The following is a 20,157-nucleotide window of genomic DNA, read 5'->3' as shown; positions in this document are numbered from 1 at the left end:
TTACGAGTGGGGGCGCTATAAGGCAACGGTCAATCCTACTTTTCTTTGGTAAAAGAGTAAATAAAAACAGTAGGAAATACATGACTCACTTGCTGTAACGTTAACTGTTAATTACCGAAATAAAATGAGGAAAGTGAACTAATACCAAATGTTTTTTTTCACAACGTTTTAGAATCCAAATGATTTGCTTGGATTCAGAAAGAGAGTGTAACACATTATTGTGTCTCAGAAGAATATTATGTAAGAAGTTTTACCGTAACTAATTATGCTTACAGAACCAAAAAAAAATCACCTATGTTTGAACTAAAATAAAAATGGAATATGAGTGAAAACAAATTATGTTAGTTATTATTCTACGACCAATACAATAGCGTATCAGTTTTATTATAAATGATTAATGTTATTAAAGTAAGAAATGAATCAGAGAAAGAAAAGACGTTGAACGACAAAAAAAATTCATTTAGACATCGCTGAAGGTAGTGGAACGAAAAGACGAAAAACTTAAATTAACCCGGATGTGATCGTGGGAAAAAAGAAGAGGTTTAGTTTTTCCTTCAAGTTTTGATGTATGGCAAGTAATTACACGGAATGTGGTTAAAATCATACAATTCTGATAAATAAACTCTTCGTGTTTTTTTTTTTTGTTTTTCGCACAAAGCTACTCGAGGGCTATCTGTGCTAGCCGTCCCTAATTTAGCAGTGTAAGACTAGAGGGAAGGCAGCTAGTCATCACCACCCACCGCCAACTCTTTTACCAACGTATAGTGGGATTGACCGTCACATTATAACGCCCCCACGGCTGGGAGGGTGAGCATGTTTGGCGCGACTCGGGCGCGAACCCGCGACTCTCAGATTACGAAGCGCACGCCTTAACGCGCTAGGCCATGCCAGGCCGAAACTCTTCGTACCAAGACATCACTTATTCGATTTCACCTCACTTTGAGATTAAATTTGTCCACTTCATGTATGTTATTGAAATTGTTAATGTGTCTTACGTAGTATTTTCAAACTGGGCATGTAGAAATACATAGATAAATTGTGTTTTCCATTGGTTTTTCCCTGGCAACGATTCCTGAATGCAATAATGGTTCAAATAAATTTGAGACTGAAATTTTATGTCAGGTTCTTTAAAAATGTTACAAGAAGATACTATTGAAATTTTGTATAGTTTTTAAAGACGTTACAAGAAGATACTATTGAAATTTTGTATAGTTTTTAAAGATGTTACAAGAAGATACTATTGAAATTTTGTATAGTTTTTAAAGACGTTACAAGAAGATACTATTGAAATTTTGTATAGTTTTTAAATATGTTACAAGTAGATACTATAGGAATTTTCCCTCAAGGGCTCTAAAGATGTTACACGTAGATACTATTGGGACTTTACGTCAAGGGCTCTAAAAATATTACACATAGGTACTATTGGGACTTTACGTCAATTCCTTTAAAGATGTTACAAATATAAACCAGAAATCTCTACGGAATTGTAACAAATATACATCAGACAGAATACGTATTTTGAAGAATAATCCAAAAGCTTTGCAAGTAATTCTGCAATACGTCTTGTGGATATTTGTCTACATTTCTTATATTAAAAAAGAAATAAACTAAATACAAAGTTCACCACGGACACGTGAATAATGTCGTTAATGTGTTATAGTTCGGACTGTGTTACTGTCCTTTCGGTTTAGGGAAATTATCTCTGTATATGAATATAAACTACGGCGCTATATAAAGTTTCTATGATTTAAGCAATTCGATTTGTTTGTGAGTTACACTGCTCATACTTATTAAAATTAATTTCTCTCGAAATAATATTAAGCCAGTTTAAATATTTCACCTCATACTGTCAGTCTTTCTAAAGGAATTTATTCAAGTTATTTATGAGAAAATTATTTGCTCAACAAATCCATTCTTTCCTTCAATGAAATCACCAGTTTATTTACTTATAATATTATTCTCGTAGGAAAGCCAACGGCAGAGTTCTTCTCTAGTATTGAAGAATGAAGGGGAGTTTTTCTGTTATTTCTCCCCACCCCCAAATATATTAGGGGTAAACAAAACAAACGAGAGCAGTTTTGAGCTGTGGTACATTTTTTCAGTCACTTGTGAAGAAAACTCTAAGTAGTGGCGACATCTTTCAGCTAAAGTTATTAAGTTTGTGGACGTCTTAATGTGTTCTGCTGAAAATGAGCTCAAACTGAGCTGATGAATTGAAAGGATTTGTTTGTTTGTTTCGAATTTCACGCAAAGCTACTCGAGGGCTATCTGCGATAGCCGTCCCTGATTTAGCAGTGTAAGACTAGAGGTAAGGCAGCTAGTTATCACCACCCACCGCCAACTCTTGGGTTACTCTTTTACCAACTAATAGTGGGATTGACCGTAACATTATAACGCCCTCACGGCTGAAAGGGTGACCATGTTTGGTGCGACCGAGATTCGAACCCGCGACCCTCGGATTACGAGTCGAACGCCTTAACACGCTTGGCCATGCCGGGCTAAATTGAAGGGAGTTACAGGCTCTATTTCATGCCAGTGAAGCCCAGTAATGATGTTTGATGCATTTTATATTATAGAACGCAGTGCAATAGCACATGGCTTCAATATAGAAAATGTTGTGTGTCAAAAGATGCTTTGTTTTTCCCTTGTGAAACTCAAAAAGCTGTTTTTTTGTGTGTTAGAATTCGCCCCATCTAAGAGTGTTGCCCCTTGAAAAACCAGTTTGAACGAACCTCAATTTTTTCTTCTAATAATAATATTCTTATTCCTCTACAGTGAAATAAAAATATTCTTGTTTGATTCCCTTCCCCGAGTGGTAAGTCTGCAGACTTAGACGGTAGAAATCCTGCTTTGATACCCGTATATATGACAGAGAACAGGCACCACATAATGTAGTTTTGCGTTTAACAACAACCAACCTCTGATTACTACTTAACATTATAATAGTAACATAATATATGTAAATTAATATTCAAATTGCAAAAAAGTGTAAAAAGTAATTGAAACAGACAAATTACAAACGCTTAAAATTTGTTTTTATCAAGTTGAAAACGCTTACTGTTTGTATAGGACTTCCGCTTCGAAACAGCGCTGGGAATGTTCTGAACTTTACGTTTTTCTACTAATTGAGTACGCTCTGAGCTCACATGTTTAAGAGAGGGTTAATCTTGTTAAAAGTAAAACACCAAACTTTATTAATAATTGTGTAATAAGAAAGGATGTGGTAAGTAAAGGAGGTATGAATAATCTATATTTAACTATTCGATAATGTGTACTTTTGATGTATTTTTAACGATTGCTTGTTGACTTGTTTAGTGTAGAAACATTGTAGTGACAATCTTGCTTCGTTAGCATTTTCGGCACCTTTGACATTGTTGGGGTAGGCCTGCTTTTGACTTGGCCCTTGACTATTGACTTTCGGTCAAACACTTAGTTTTCAAGTCTGTGATTGTACCCCATCCTCAGTGACAATTCTACAAGCTTTCGATGGTAAAAATCTGGTTTAGATACCTGTGGTGTTTTACTTTTGAATAGGTACTTTGCTTCAGATACTGCTATTGGTGATGTATTTGTGGCAAGAAGGATGTAATAATTATAGTGTAGAAGATCGTTTTTCATTGGCTGAGTATAATAATAAAATGTTTTTTCATTGGCTGAGTATAATAATAAAATGTTTTTTCATTGGCTGAGTATAATAATAAAATGGTTTTTCATTGGCTGAGTATAATAATTCCCTTTCATAAATGGACCTTAGATTCCAAAGAACCGAAATGCTGTTCTCTTCAAGACAGAATAACTCCGACCCCTGCATCAGCGTGTTAAACAGGTTTTTATAAATAATTCGTGAATAGTGCAAGCAAACGTTCCTTTACTTCTAAATATGCTCATATGATATCTATTTTTTTACCTTGAATATAACTTCAGAATTCAATGTTTTCTTTTTTTTTGTAAACACGCCTCTCAATGGCACAGCAGCATTTCTGCAGACTTACAACCACCCTATAGGCCAGGTTTCGATACCCACGGTTGGCAGAACCCAGATAGCTCATAGTGAAGCTTGAAGCTTAACTTTAAATAAATATTTTTGTATACATAGAGTTTTTAAACAAAATAAAGAAGACTAATCTTTACTTACTTTTAACCCAGAACAATGAATATATTTATTACAATATGATTGTTTACCATGTTGTTATTCGTTCATTTGTTGACAAGCATAATGATACACAGCAGTTTGTCTGTACTCTGTCTACCGCAGGTACGGAAACTAGATTTTTAGTGTTATAAGCCCTCACACTTGCGGCTGAATCACCGGGAGGTATTCCGTGATTAAGAAGCCAGTGAAAGCTATGTCAGTATGACACGTGCATACAAAACTCACTTAAGAACCATGGAAGTATTTATAAGTTACGTATATAAACAAATGTATTCGTTTGAAGCTTTTGTTTCTTATAAGGCTATGACGGTAGCCAAAAATTTGTTTGCTTTTTGAATTTCGCACAAAGTCACACGAGCTGTTGGTGCTAGCCGTTCCTAATTTAGCAGTGTAAGATCACCAACCGCCAATACGTGGGCTACTCCTTTACCAGCAAATAGTGGGAGTTAGGATCCCATTGTAGTGCTCCCAAAGTTGTAAGAGCGACCATATATGGTGGAAGGAGGATTCGAACCCGCCACTTTCAGATGGTGAGTCGAGTGCCCCAATCACCTGGTTGTACTGAAGTAAAAGTTGTATGTTTAAAGGAAAACGATATTATTTGCTCAGGTAGGTTTACTTTGTTTCTTTTGAATTTCGCGCAAAGCTACACGAGGGCTACCTGCGTTAGCCATCCCTAATTTAGCAGTGTAATACTAGATGGAAAGAAGCTAGTCATCACCATCCATCGCCAACTCTTGGGCTACTCTTTTACCAACGAATAGTGGAATTGACGGTCACATTATAACACCTCCAAGGCTGAAGGGACGAGCATGTAGGTATCTGATGTAGATACACTAATGACATGGGGTTTCTTCTAGGTCATTACCTAATTTTTACCTTTAGATAACATGATGAGAGTGACTCGCTCAACATTCGAACAGGAACTTTGTTTTATATGATGCTGTTGTAAAATAATATTAATGATATTGAAGGATATTTTGTGTAGAATGGTATTTTGAAACATAATAACTTAAATTCAATGACATTATTGGTCTAGATCGGAGTTTTAATGTGTGCCGTTTGGTTAAAATCGTACTGTTGTTGTGTGTCTACTATCAAACATAGCGATATGGAGGTAGATACCAAGGAAAGCGGTGTTAACACGTAGGGGACACTAGTAACTAACTTCCCGTTATTTTTGCAGATCGTGAACAAAATCTTTAAGCCTAAATCTGTGCCAGAAAAACAAACAAACTCGGTTTTCTTTATTCCATTGAATAAATTCAGAAATGAATAAACAGTTGTACCTGAACAAGTCTTGTACACATGAGCTGCTCCGCTCACCATACACACTGAAAAAAACTGTATAACGTATTGTGTTGTTTTGTACTTAACTGTAAATAAACAGATTTATACATGTATTCCATAATGTATGTTCGGTCATCTTTCTTTCTGTAAAGTAAATTCAAGCTAACCTTTAGTTAACGTGTATGTTAACGTTGCCACCATACAACAGGAACTTCTCTCTTACATTCCACGATATTCGAAGGAAATTGAAGAGCTCACAACGAGCGGAACACGTTGTTAAGCCTACTTCGAACCCGCGTTCCTTCGAAATTTGCAAGTCTTGTCGACTACTGGGTACGAGTTTCAGTCTGTATTTCACTTTACATCCTGAGAGGGCGTGTATTTCTGCATCTCGAAAATGCTACCTTTCTCCGTGTTATTACGATGGTCGGCCGGGTATTAATCAAGTCTCAGCGGCGACCTGTGACGTAGAAAAATGGACCACGGACATTATTATTAGGCCGTATTCGAGCGCCAGACATTTGGTATCAAATTTTTTTGTTTCTAGCCTACCACTGTTGTCTAACCGTCCACTAGTGATAATCACTCGTGGCTCGACATTATAATTTAGTAAAATCATTTGAAAGATCCTTGAAGTTTCCCCTAGAAACCTAGCAGTCGGTCGTTTGTTGACCGGTGACACAAACTATCAAATTACATCCTGATAACGGGTTTCGTAAGCAAATAATCAAATGAAGGAAAGGATGAAAGAACGTGCCTAATCCTACTCTGATATTATCAAATTGAACAGTGTACTGTTCGAAGTTCCTTAATAATTATCCTCAGTTCCTTGGCAGTAAACTTAACCTCACGGATTGGAAAGTTGTATGCAACCGTCCTGTCTCTCATGACAGTGTGAATACAGTGTTGGGTGTATTTATTCATTGGTAAAGTAAAATGTTCCATGAAAACAACCTCCTACAGTCTCATATGGACACAAGTTGATTACATGTTATTCGACGATTCCTTTAATTTCTATTGGAACAATTTTACGTCACAGTTACGTTAACATGTTCTTTCGACAGAATTTATTAATTGAAATAATTGGGAAGAACACTTCTGATGTTAATACTCAGCCAGATATGGAGATGTGACATGACAGCAGACATCTGTTTGTTTCGATATGAAACTGTATCTCGAGTCTAGGTCTTTTAAAATGTATTTTTGTTTGATGTCTCTATGAAGAAGTAGTGTTATAGCTCACAAACATACATATATATATATATATACATATATATACACACACATTTCAGTTAGAATGTGTTCCCCCTCCTCCAGTGGCACAGCGTTAAGTTTGAAGATTTATAACGCTAACTACTGGGTTTTGATTGGTCAGACTGGGTACATTACAAATAGTCCAACGTGTAGCTTCGTGCTTAACAAAAAAACAAAAGTTAATATATTTAGAATTTAAAATTTGGTCCGGCATGGCCCAATGGTTAGGGAGCTCGCCTCCGAATCTGAAGGTCGGGGATTCACACGCAGTCTTTTCAGCTTGGGGTGTGTTATAAAGTGACAGTCAATCCCACTATTCCTTGGTAAAGAGTAGCCCAAGAAATAGCGGTTGGTGATCCAACACTGCTAAATTAGGGACGGTTAGCACAGATATTATATTCCTCTTGTAGCTTTGCACGAAATTTAAAACAAACAGGTAGAATTTAAAATTATTTTTAAAGTAGTACAAATATAGTTTGAAATATTGGTTTGAATTTCATGTAAAGCTACCCGAGACTATTTGCGCTAGCCGTCTCTAAATAACCAAAAACACTCACCGCCAACTATGGGTCTACTCTTTTACTAACTAATAGTGGGATTAACTGATAAATTATAACGCTCCCACAGATGAGAAGATAAGTATGCGATGTAGTTTGAATCTTTGACCCGCAAATTACGAGACGAACACTTTAGCCGTCGGTCCATGCTGGGCCTAATTTGAAAAAAACAACAACATGAAAAACGTTTAAAATTATAAAATAAATAATAACAGAATTGAATTATACGAGTAACACGAATGCAATTTTATTTATTTTAGACAGTAAAGAGAAAATGTTTAAATGTTTCTCATATACAACCAAAACATTATTGTCTATTCGTGTAATACTAGCATCTCTGCATAAAAATACATATATTAACCAAAAATACATGTATTAACCAAAAAAAGATTATTGTCTGTTCGTGAAAGACTGGAATCTCTGCATAAAAATACATATATTAACCAAAAAAAGATTATTGTCCGTTCCTGTAAGACTAGCATCTATGCATAAAAATACATACATTAACCAAAAAAAGATTATTGTCTGTTCGTGTAAGACTAATATCGATAATATGCTATTGACAGAACTGTTCTATAGAAAACCAGCTAAACGTTATGAGTGACTAGATAACTGTTTCATATGCTAACACACTAATGTAAATGCTTCATATTTTCTTTACAACTATTTTGTGATATTTCTCTGTTAGTTTACCAGCCTCTATGAATATAGACTTGATCCATCTGTCCATCAATCTGTCCACCTAGCATGGCCAGGTGGTTGAAGGCATTAGCCTCGCAATCTGAGGGTCGCAGGTTCGAATCCCCGTCGTACCAAACATGTTCGCTCTTTCAGCCGTGACGGTTAATCCCACTATTCGTTGGTAAAAGTATAGCTCAAGAGTTGGCGGTGGGTGGTGATAACTAGCTGTCTTCTCTCTACTTTTACACTGCTTAAGTTAAGGACGGCTAGCGCAGATAGCCCTCGAGTAGCTTGGCGCGAAATTAAAAAAAAATCTGTCTATATATCTAATATAAATTTCTCACATATTCAACAAATTACACTAGCCTCAACTACGAAAGAGAGAGAGAAAGAAAGGCATCATAGTTTAACTAAAAGCTGTCGAAGTCGATCAAAAATAAATCCAATTAAAGTAAATCGGGAAATGAAAGTCGTTGAATTTAGAACTCGATTCTATATCATGGCAGGGTGCCCTATACAAATCAAGCTGACATTCTTCAGTCAAATCAGAAATATTTGTCGCAATCAGAAACTACAGCTTTGATCAGTGTGATTGTACTCGGTAGGAAACCGAGCTCCTTTGTGACGTCATAATCGCGGCATGACATCAAAAGAATGAACCAGGAACGTAGGTTCTCTAATGTATTAAAGCGTTTGTCGTCGTTTAATCTTATTTGGATTGTGAAGTACAGTTCGAAGTGAATAAATAAAAAAAAAGTTTAGAATAGTTTCTGTTATTCACCACTTATATACGGTTCTTGTACTGTTCGTATTAGTTGTTTGAGTGACGATGCAACTGTGTTTCTAAACAAGTTCTTATTATTTACTTGTGTTTTAGATTTTTCTTGGTGTTTTTGATACTACACACTTTACAGTAAATAAAAGTCACGTGGGTGCATCATGCGCCAAAGAAAACTTGGTGAATACACAGCTACTTAGGCCCGACATGACCAAGTGGTTAAGGCACTCGACTCGTAATCTGATGGTCGCGATTTCGAATCCCCGACAAATCAAGCATGCTCACCCTTTCATCCGTGGAGGCATTATAATGTGACGGTCATTCCTTAGTAAAAGAGTAGCCCAAGACCTGGCGACGGGTGGTGATGATCAGCTGCCTCTAGTCTTACACTGCTAAATTAGGGACAGTTAGCGCAAATAACCCTCGTGTAGATTTGCGTAAAATTCAAACCAAACCAAATCACAACTACTTAATAGAACGTAAGAATAAATCGATTCGTCTGTGTAATATAAAACCAACTATATACAATTAAAATGTTTTAGTTTGCTTGGGAATTTCGCGCAAAATTACACGAGAGCTATCTGCGCTAGCCATCCCTAAGTTAGGAGTGTAAGACTATAGGGAAAGCAGTTAATTTGAATTTAGAAGTTAATTAAACGTAGGGATGTATCAAAGTTGTTATATTTGACGATAAGAATGATATACACAGTTTTCTTTCTTAATACAAATATATTTTAAAATATAAACAATAATACAATTTATAATAACAGTTATTACAAAATATGATATATATACAAACGTTTTACAAACTTACAAACAGTATTGAGTCTTCTATCTGATCCGAAACTTCCTTGATATCTTATCGAGGGTTCACGATGAACGAATTAATTCTGTATTGATACAGGTAGAATTCATTTAACAGAAAGCTAGCTAGTTCTTCACTAATTGTTCGTGAATTTTTCACCTCTGAAGTTGTATAATGTATAAGTAAAAATACCAATGTCCGATGTTAGTCAACTGAAGTTAAACGGTTTGTAATGTTTGAAATCTGTAAACATTCCTGGTCAACTGTATGTAGTTTCCCGATTAATAAGCGCTAATCACAGCTATAGCTTGAAAGATTTATAGTATACCAACAGTATGTACTGTCTCTTAATGCTTTGTGCTGGTTAATTTTATACGCTCGAGAGGAGAGTTTCTAGAAATTTCAGCTGATCCAACAGTACTGGCGATCACCATTATTTACATACATACATGGTACATTCTTGATTCTTACATTCGAAAATCTACTAGAACTTTAGTAAATAGGCGGGACTTTCGCAACACCCAGTTAACAATATAAATTGCATGCATTTCTAAGTATATTTTTAACTGAAACAAATATCGATATTAAGATAAATATATAACAGTAAATTAGTCACAGGTTTTCTTCAGTCACTTCAAAAACATAGTTAAAATAGGGTACATTTTCGAAGCACCATCTATTCAATGAATGCAGATAATAAATAAGTTTTGTTGCCAACATATTGCTAACTAGCCCGTAAAGTACAAACACCTTCAAAATTAGGCTAGTCAGAGCTAATGTTTGATTGAAACAACTTCATATTTGGTAAATATAGTTACTCTGGTACAAATATGAAGTCAAACCGGCACTGATAGAATCTCTGCAGTAGGGAGCATTCTTCTAATTGGTTGACGGATGGCATTATGATAAGTCCTATCATATTCTTTGGTCTAGTGGTTTTCAAACTTTACGAAGCTATGGAACCCTCCATGTTTCATTCCTTACTTCAGGAAACCCCAAAACTTATCCCATCCTTTAAGCCTAACCTAGATGAAAAGCCCAAGTTTATAATAGTATTATTAACTGTAACTGTGTAGAAAAGACCGAATATCAGTTAACTCATGGTTTTAAAAAAATGTTCTTGATGATTAGAATCAATACTTGAAGAAAAAATGCTATTGCTTGTTATCTTAGTGAAGAGCTCCTAATGACCCTCTAGGGACTCCTGAGGTTCCATTGAACGTAATTTATAAACTAGTGATGAGCAACTATGTATAAGCTTCTTTTGGTGTCTAGTGCGTAACGACGTTGACGTTGAAGGCGAATAAAAGTTTTATGAAATTTAAATCAGGCCTCTTTTTCTCAACATTTCACGTTTTCTATATTTTCCTAATGCTGGTCGCCCATCATCGTTGTATAATTCGAGCGAATAGGACATTTGTGTAAGTTTAAACAGTAAATACCCTCAAGACTGGAATTAAATCTTTATATTAACAAACAGTAAATATCCTCAAGACTGCAATTAAATCTTTATATTAACAAACAGTAAATACCCTCAAGACTGCAATTAAATCTTTATATTAACAAACAGTAAATACCCTCAAGACTGCAATTAAATCTTTATATTAACAAACAGTAAATACCCTCAAGACTGCAATTAAATCTTTATATTAACAAACAGTAAATACCCTCAAGACTGCAATTAAATCTTTATATTAACAAACAGTAAATACCCTTAAGACTGCAATTAAATCTTTATATTAACAAACAAAATACAGTAAATACCCTCAACACTGACTGCAATTAAATCTTTATATTAACAAACAGTAAATACCCTCAAGACTGCAATTAAATCTTTATATTAACAAACAAAATACCCTCAAGACTGCAATTAAATCTTTATATTAACAAACAGACTGCAATTAAATCTTTATATTAACAAACAGTAAATACCCTCAAGACTGAATTAAATATTTTTATTAACAAACAGTAAATACCCTCAAGACTGTAATGAAATCTTTATATTAACAAACAGTAAATACCCTTAAGACTACGATGAAATCTTTATATTAACAAACAGTAAATACCCTCAACACTGGAATTAAATCTTTATATTAACAAACAATAAATACCCTCAACACTGGAATTAAATCTTTATATTAACAAACAGTAAATACCCTCAAGACTGTAATGAAATCTTTATATTAACAAACAGTAAATACCCTCAAGACTGCGATGAAATCTTTATATTATGAAATCTTTATATTAACATCTTACCCTCAAGACTGCGATGAAATCTTTATATTAACAAACAGTAAATACCCTCAAGACTGCAATTAAATCTTGATATTAATTTATGCTGGCACATCTTCATGTGCCCTAGTGGTGAGTCTTCGGATTTATGGCGCTAAAATTTGAGGTTCGATTCTCTTCGATGAACTCAGAAGATAGCCCAGTGTGGCTTTCCTATAAGAATACATACTTCTCCATACAATCGCTTTAGGAGATAAGTTTATTTTACTTACCTCCAAGTGGTAGGACGTTGTTAGTATTGTTACTTTTTTACTTTGAACACCAGTTATTTTCCCACAACTGTCTGCAGGCAGTGAAGAGTGACACAGATGTGGGACGTTGTGGGCTTGAGTACACACATCTCGCTCTCCTAATTTCTAATTTTTATTTCTTTTGATTATTTAATTTTTACTATTATTTGTGAATTTCTCTATGTGAGACTGACGAATGGAGGTTAAAACTGACAGACAATGTATCCTCACCGCAGTCACCTCTAAAACCTAGGGTAAATTTTATATCCTACAATATAACCTGTATCCTGGGAAGCCTATCAGTTTGTACAGCGTTTTTTATTTTTGTTTAGGCTTATTTTCGTTTATTGGAATATACTAATATATATATATATATGTGTGTGTGTGTGTGTGTGGAAATCAGACTTGGTTGTTGTTGTTCTGAATTAAGCACAAAGGTGCACAATGGGCTATCTGTGCTCTGCCCATCACGGATATCGAAACCTGGTTTTTAGCGTTGTAAGTCCGCAGACATAGCGCTGAGCCACTGGGGGGCGATCAGACTTGGTATTTCAAATGAATATAGTTCTTGTTGAAAGTTTGGATACAAAATATTTAGTTGTCAACGCGATCAAAACAACGATAACTTTTATTTCTTTATATCTTTTTTAATTATCTTATTATCAATCTATTTCTCTATCTCTTACTCTATCTGAATTAACATATCTAATAGTACGTGTTGTTTAATATAACACTCAATCGGTTACAGTGGCAAAACAGTCATGACTGCTGTCTCTCGATTATCCTTAACTGTCTGTTTCATCCTTACCTGTTTCATAACATAACTTGAAGATACAAATTAAAGAAAAATAAGTTAATCTGAAAGCAGAAATGTTTTCAAAACCTGATATTCATCCGACATTTTGTTAATATTAATCATTACGTTTAGAAGATATATTTATAGTTCTACACGATACATTTAGATGTAAACAAATTAATCAAAAGGTATCGTTTTCTATTTATCGTAAACACATATATGAGAAATTATAAGTGTATTAAACAGAAAGTAGAAAACATATTTATATTCTACTATTATGAGTAATATATATCCATTGTCTCCCATACTTCGTAGCTGAGAGGGTTTCAATGAATACCAGTAGATCATTGTTGTCTCTGTGATATGTTTGAAGATTTATACCCCCGTTGGGTAGGGCACAGATATCACATTATGCAGCTTTGTCTTAACAACGAACATTATTGTTTCATTATATAACAAAACAACGCACGACACAAACATCAACAGACCGCCGACTGCATCACGATAAAAATACTTATATTTTTTATTTCCGTGAAATACTTGCAGATTTGTGATTGCGATTTCTAGGTCGTACATTCAGACTACGACAGTATGTATATCCGTTTCCATAAAAATAAAGTTTTTATTTATTCGTTTGCATTTTTTACATTGAATAAAACTTGCTTGTTCATCTCATCAACTGTTTTTGTTTTTGGAATTTTGCGCAAAGCTACACGAGAGCTATCTGCGCTAACTGTCCCTAGTTTAGTAGTGTACGACTAGAGGGAAGGCAGCTAGTCATCACCACCCACCGCCAACTCTTGGGTTACTCTTTCGTGAGTAATAGAAAAAACAAAACGAACATAAATTTCTTAATCCGTTTTAAGCTTCATTTGTAGTTGTAAGGCTTCACCGACTTCAACTCGATGTACGTATCTTGTCCCTCACTAAAGATAAAACAATAAGAACATTCGCGAACTGTAATCCTGACAAGCACTTATAGTTAACATTATAAATGCTTCGTTCTCGAATTAATTGAAAATCTGACTTTACTGTAGTAATCGCACGAACTGCGGTTCTTGTTTGTTTGTTTCAGAATTTCGCTCAAAGCTACACGAGGGCTATCTGAGCTAGCCGTCCCTAATTTAGCAGTGTAAGACTAGAGGGAAGGCAGCTAGTCATCACCACCCACCGCCAACTCTTGGGTTACTCTTTTACCAACGAATAGTGGGATTTATCGTAACATTATAACGCTCCCACGGCTGAAAGGGCGAGCATGTTTGGTGCGACGGGGATTCGAGTCGAACGCCTTAACCCACTTGACCATGCCGGGCCGTCTCCGGTTCTTCGCTGTAACCTTATCCTTCTGTTGGTCGTAGTTAATATAATTTACCTTCGAGATGAACTTAAAATATCGAAACTACTTTTTTTCAGGTACCCACGTAAACCAGAAAGATCTATAAAACATATATCTCAAGTGATTGGAAAAAACATCTTTTTGCGTATATTCTCCTTACTTATTTGTCTCTGTTTGTTAGGAGAATTTGGCCTTTGAAATATGTAGACAAATATGAAAGATGTGATTATTTATAAATAGAGAGAGACAGTGAAATAAATATTTGCAAGAAATACCGTTAGGAAAGTGAAAACGGAAAGAATACCCAAGGTTGTTTGTGTGTAAAAGCGTATATGAAAGACTGGTATATATGTATGCTTAGTTCTTAAATATATATATACATATACAGGACACACACATACGACAGTGTGTTATCAATAGCTGTTCTGTGATTCTTTAACTTGACTAAACTCATTGCTGGTAGCTGTTACACAATCGTCGTTCATTTGAATTGCGATAACTCATGATGTTTAGTTGAAGTTTCAGGACTCCTGCTGCGCTTGGGTTCTACCGTAGAGAGACATTCAGCTTACGGAAGAATAGGCAATGGTAGGCCCGCAGAACCAGTGACGTCCGTGCTAGCTTGTCTGCCTGAGTCAGCTAGGTTTCCAGCGGTCTTTGTCACTCACTGCTCTTATTTGGACTAATTTACCTGAAAGTTCATAAATAGCCTAATAAGCCGCGTGTGTTCAGCTTGGGCTCCGAGTCTGAAGACAAAGTAGCTAGTTGAATGAGGTTTTCCCTGGGAATGGTCGTCTGTTCCCTCCTATAAAACTCACAAAGAGAAAACCGTTTTTATAAGCCATACAGTGAAAGACGGAACGGCTGAATAAAATGTTAAACGTCATTTATCTTCCTTGACAACGCCGACAGTTGCAGACATCTCTATCTGGAGAGGATTTGATAAAAAAAAAAAAAAGAGAAAAACCAGTGGTTGTCGAGATACCTTTCAGCCATCTTAAAGTAACAAATTCGCGAAAAGAAATATCTGAACACTGAAACTAAATATTCTTGTTCGGTAAATCCAGTTTAAACTTAGATTGTTTTTCGGTCATAAAATCACGTACGAAGTACATACGGTGATAGAGACCCGAATCAGAGCTTCACTCACCGTAATCTTGTCTGTTTTGAGGAGCAACAAAGGAAAGTTAAGAAAATTAGTATTGGGTACAAAACGAAGAGAATTTAAATAAAGTAAGGACTGACTGAAACTAGAAGAAGTTACATAATGTAAACAGTAGTTTTTGAGTTGTTGTTTTTTTACTACCTTAACGAGGCTTAGGTTTTATATAAAACGAAGAGTACTTTTAACCAAGTACTAAGTAGCTTTTCTCCAATTAACCGAAAAATAGAAACATTCGTAATGAAGATAAAAAGTGCTGAGCATATCTTAATTTTTAAATAAAAAATTAATTCACGACTAACGGCTGTCAGGGATATCACTCCGTTTAGCCTTTATTCGACTTAAACTATACTGGAAAACAAATCAAGTAAAATATCTGTAACTAATTTAAAATATGGGAGTGTTGACGAAACGACATCGGATATCTGTAGCCATTTTATCGTCTGCTACCTATTAGGAAAATTAATCACCTCGTCTCTCGATATTAAAACATGTGAATTTAAATTTTTGTGTCGTATTTATGTTATTAGTTGTAAGGAAACAATGAAAAAGTTTTGAAGAGCTGGGTTATAGAGGATCCTGTTTTCACTTTATTAGCTCTGTCTACTGATATCTTTGAAAATGTAAAACCTACTAAAAGTTGTTGATAAAACTGATCCCTAATTTCGTGAAGATAAAACAATTGAAGAATTTTAACCAGTGTACAAACATTATCCATAATTTACAGAAAACAACTACTAAAACCACGTTAAACTTGAAATATGGAGAACTAAATGACCTGCAGAAACCTTTGTTTGTTAACCTGAAGATGACCTGCAAAGGTCAAAACATGTTCTCTACTTATGAATAAAAGTGTTAGTACCCATACCAACCGTTCTGGAATATATTTTTATTTCAAGTGAGTTTCTCGTCATAAAGAAAAAAATAATTTCGAACATTTCTCATGTAAAACTTGTGCGATTTTCAACGAATCTACAAAATATAACCAAGTGTGCTCCCATACAGTGGTTTCCTTGTGATCAGTTGGTGTTAGTAGACTGAGTAACGTTTATACAGTTTCATTCTTGAAATATATAAGGCTGCCAGAAAATATATTGTGAACTAAACCAAAATATCAGAAAAAATATATATAATTCCACTCCCTTTGTGATGGAAATATTAAAGCTACACAATGGGCTGTTTGTTATGTGTCCACCACGTGAAAAGAAACCCGGTTTCTCGCGTTATACATTCACCGAATTAGCGGAGTGTCACTGGGGAATCAGACATATTTTGAAATAAATGCAAGTCCCCCTCTCCTGTTTTAAGTTAGATTTCTAATGACAATCCCCAAATGGATAAAATGCTAGGGTGTACTTTCTATGATGAGTTAGAGGTTAGTGGAAATGCTGGTTGTTCTATTATAATCATTAAGTTTTTGGCAAACTCCACCTGGCCGATTTATACCTTTTCATAAAATCATATTATTTCTAATTTCCTTTTATAAATATATTTTAAAAAATCATATTTTCTATAAAATATATTTTCTGATGAGATTACATTACAATATACAAGTTTTTTTTCTTATGTTTGTTAAATACTTTAAGTAATAGGACTTTAAATATATTTTTTGCAGTGAATACAAGTTAAATATATATTTTTAATTTTCTTATGTATGGCAGTAAAAAATAAGATTTTGTCTTCAAGTATAAAATAGCACATTTGTTGTAACTGTTTATAACACTGCTGACTAACAATGTTTTACATGTTTTATTTACAGTGTTACATATCATTTTTCCAGCGTCTTTTTACAGTATTATATAAAATTTTTCTGTGTTTGTTTGTAATTTCGCACAAAGCTACTCGAGGGCTATCTGTGCTAGCCGTCCCTAATTTAGCAGTGTAAGGCTAGAGGGAAGGCAGCTAGTCATCACCACCCACCGCCAACTCTTGGGATACTCTTTTACCAACGAATAGTGGGATTGACCGTCACATTATAACACCCCCACGGCAGAAAGAGCGAGCATGTTTGGTGCGACGGGGATGCGAACTCGCAACCCTCAGATTACGAGTCGCACGCCTTAACATGCTTGGCCATGCCTGGCCCTTTTTTTTTCAGTGTATTTTTACAGTATTATATATCATTTTCCAGTGTCTATTTAGAGTATTACGTATCATATTTCCAGTGTGCATTTATAGTATTACATATCATATTTTCAGTGTCTGTTTATAGTATTAAATACCATGTTTTCAGTGTCTGTTTATAGTATTAAATACCATGTTTCCAGTGTCTGTTTATGATATTAGTAACATCAAGGTTTTATTTTAACCTCCGATGTTTAGTAATTATTATATATTAAGTTTTCTATGTTTTTAAAGCATTGGTAATAAACATGCGTTTATTTGTTTTTGTCTGGATTATTTCGTGTGTGTGTTTAAATGTTATAAGCAACAAGATTCTATTTCTTTTCATCTGTCTGGATATATTAAGCATCACATTTTCTGTAGTTTTATATAAAATTAGCCGCTGAAAATGTGTTATTTTCATGTATCTGAATGATATTAAATATCTTTATTCGTATTTTCGTTCATTTTATTTTGTTCGATCTGAATAGCATTAAATATACTTTTTATATCTGTTTATAGCCTCATTTTTAAACACCATGTTTTTTGTTTGGTTTATAAAATTAAGATCTAACGAAATTTGATCTAATTTTCATCCCTCTGAAAAGAATTAAAATTCACGTTTTCCGTGTCTTTTCATGAAATTGTTAAACATTAAGATATGATGTGATTTTTACCTTTTAGGACTGTATTGAATATACTTCGTGAATTACTTTGAATTATCCTTAGTAACTAACAAGTCTTATTCTATTTTTACTTGGCTGGATAGCATTAAATATGAAGTTTCCTGTGTCGGTTTATAACATTACTATCTTACAAAGTTTAATATTATTTTCACCTTTTAAATGCTATTTAATATTAAGTCTCCTGTGTAAGTTCATAAGCATTTATAAGGTTTTATTTCATTTTAACTTGTTTTGATAGTATTAAATATACCTCCTAGTGACATAGCGGTATGTCTGCGGACTTAAAATGTTAGAAATAAGGTTTCTAGCATAGATAGCCCTTTATGTAGCTTTATTTGTTTGTTTGTTTTCTCATAGCAAAGCCACATCGGGCTATCTGCTGAGTTCACCGAGGGGAATCGAACGCGTGATTTTGGCGTTATAAATCCGTAGACATACCGCTTTACTAGCGAGAGGCTTAACTAGGAACAAACAAGTATTTAATATCATGTTTCTTGTGTCGGCTTATAACATTAAAGCCTAATGTTTTATACTATTTTCTCCTATTTAGTTGTTATTTACTATCATGTTTAATGTGTCGGTTTGTGACATTATTATATAACGTTTTCATTTTATTTTTCATGTGTCTATGATATTAAAATTAGGCTTCCCTTGTCTGATTTACACGTAAATAACCAATCATATTTTATTTTGTTTCTGTTACTTTTCATGTACTGGGTGTATTAAATATAAATATTTTCTCTGTCTGTTTGTTTACAGTAATGAATCTTACTTTCTTCAATTTTCCTTCCATGTGCTATTTATTAGGTTTTGGTTTCTTTTATCTCCTGGCCCGGTGGGTTAAGGCGTTCGACTCGTAGTCCGAGGGTCGCGGGTTCGAATCACGTTCGCACCAAACATGCTCGCCTTTTCAGCCGCGGTAGCGTTATAATGTTACGGTCAATCCCACTATTCGTTGGTAAAATAGTAGCCCAAGAGTTGGCGGTGGGTGGTAATCACTAGCTGCCTTCTATCTAGTTTTACACTTCTAAATTAGGGACGGCTAGCGTAGATAGCCCTTGAGTAGCTTTGCGCGAAATTCCAAATAACAATAATAACAATCTTTATCTCCACTTATTACACTGCAATGTTTATATTACACTGTGAGAATCACAGATTCACCTCTGTTTGACGTAGCTCCCTCTGCGATGAATTATGTGTTTTTTAAATCACTAATGTCACTCACTGACAAATTACTGGTTCTTAAAGCAAAGTTTTGGCCAGCTAGCAGGCCCGTTCCAACACGGCATGTCACAAAGCATCCTCAACCATGCAGGTGCACGTCACCATCCCGACCAGACCATCTTCAATCGCAACTCAAGAGATGCGACTGTTAAAATGAAACTTTGCACTCTTACGTTCCACATGGGAATGATTAAAAACAGTCTCTCTGATGGACAACCCTGCCATCGCATGGCGATTCGCTCATTACTTGAAGCTATTTCAAGTCACTCAAACTAATTTAATTTTGGATCTTTTTACAGTCATTACCAGGAATATTTCTCCTAAAACTTCGAGTCGTTTTTCATGCTGTTTTTTTTTTGTTTTCTTCTTAAGAGTTCGACTGTTATAGAAGACTTGTTAAATCTGACTTGACTGCAGGAATGACATGGAACTTCAGAGAATGGTATCTTTCATTTGGAAAGAAAGGCGAGGTGGACTCATGAAAGCCTCGTATTAGCTGATACAGGTTATCGTCTGCTCTCCTTTCAATGGTTCTGTTCTCTATGTGGAGTTTGTACGACAAAATAAATAATAAAAAATTACGATGTAGTTTACTGTGAAACTTCATTACATGAAAAAAGAAAGAAAGAACGCTTATCTGCCAAATCAGTTATGTGTTGCCAAGCGTTTTAATTAATTAAACTGTTATTTGTAATTAGTATAAGTATTGAGGTATTGGCTCCAGGAACAATTATACATCTGTTCATTCATCCATTCCTAGGTGAGTTTTTACGTAAAATGTGCAAATAAACAAACTGCTGCAACAAGTTT

The sequence above is a fragment of the Tachypleus tridentatus genome, chromosome 7, assembly GCF_004210375.1.
Source record: "Tachypleus tridentatus isolate NWPU-2018 chromosome 7, ASM421037v1, whole genome shotgun sequence".
Taxonomy (NCBI): domain Eukaryota; kingdom Metazoa; phylum Arthropoda; class Merostomata; order Xiphosura; family Limulidae; genus Tachypleus; species Tachypleus tridentatus.
The sequence above is the reverse complement of the archived record's forward strand: the minus strand, read 5'-3'. Positions refer to the sequence as shown.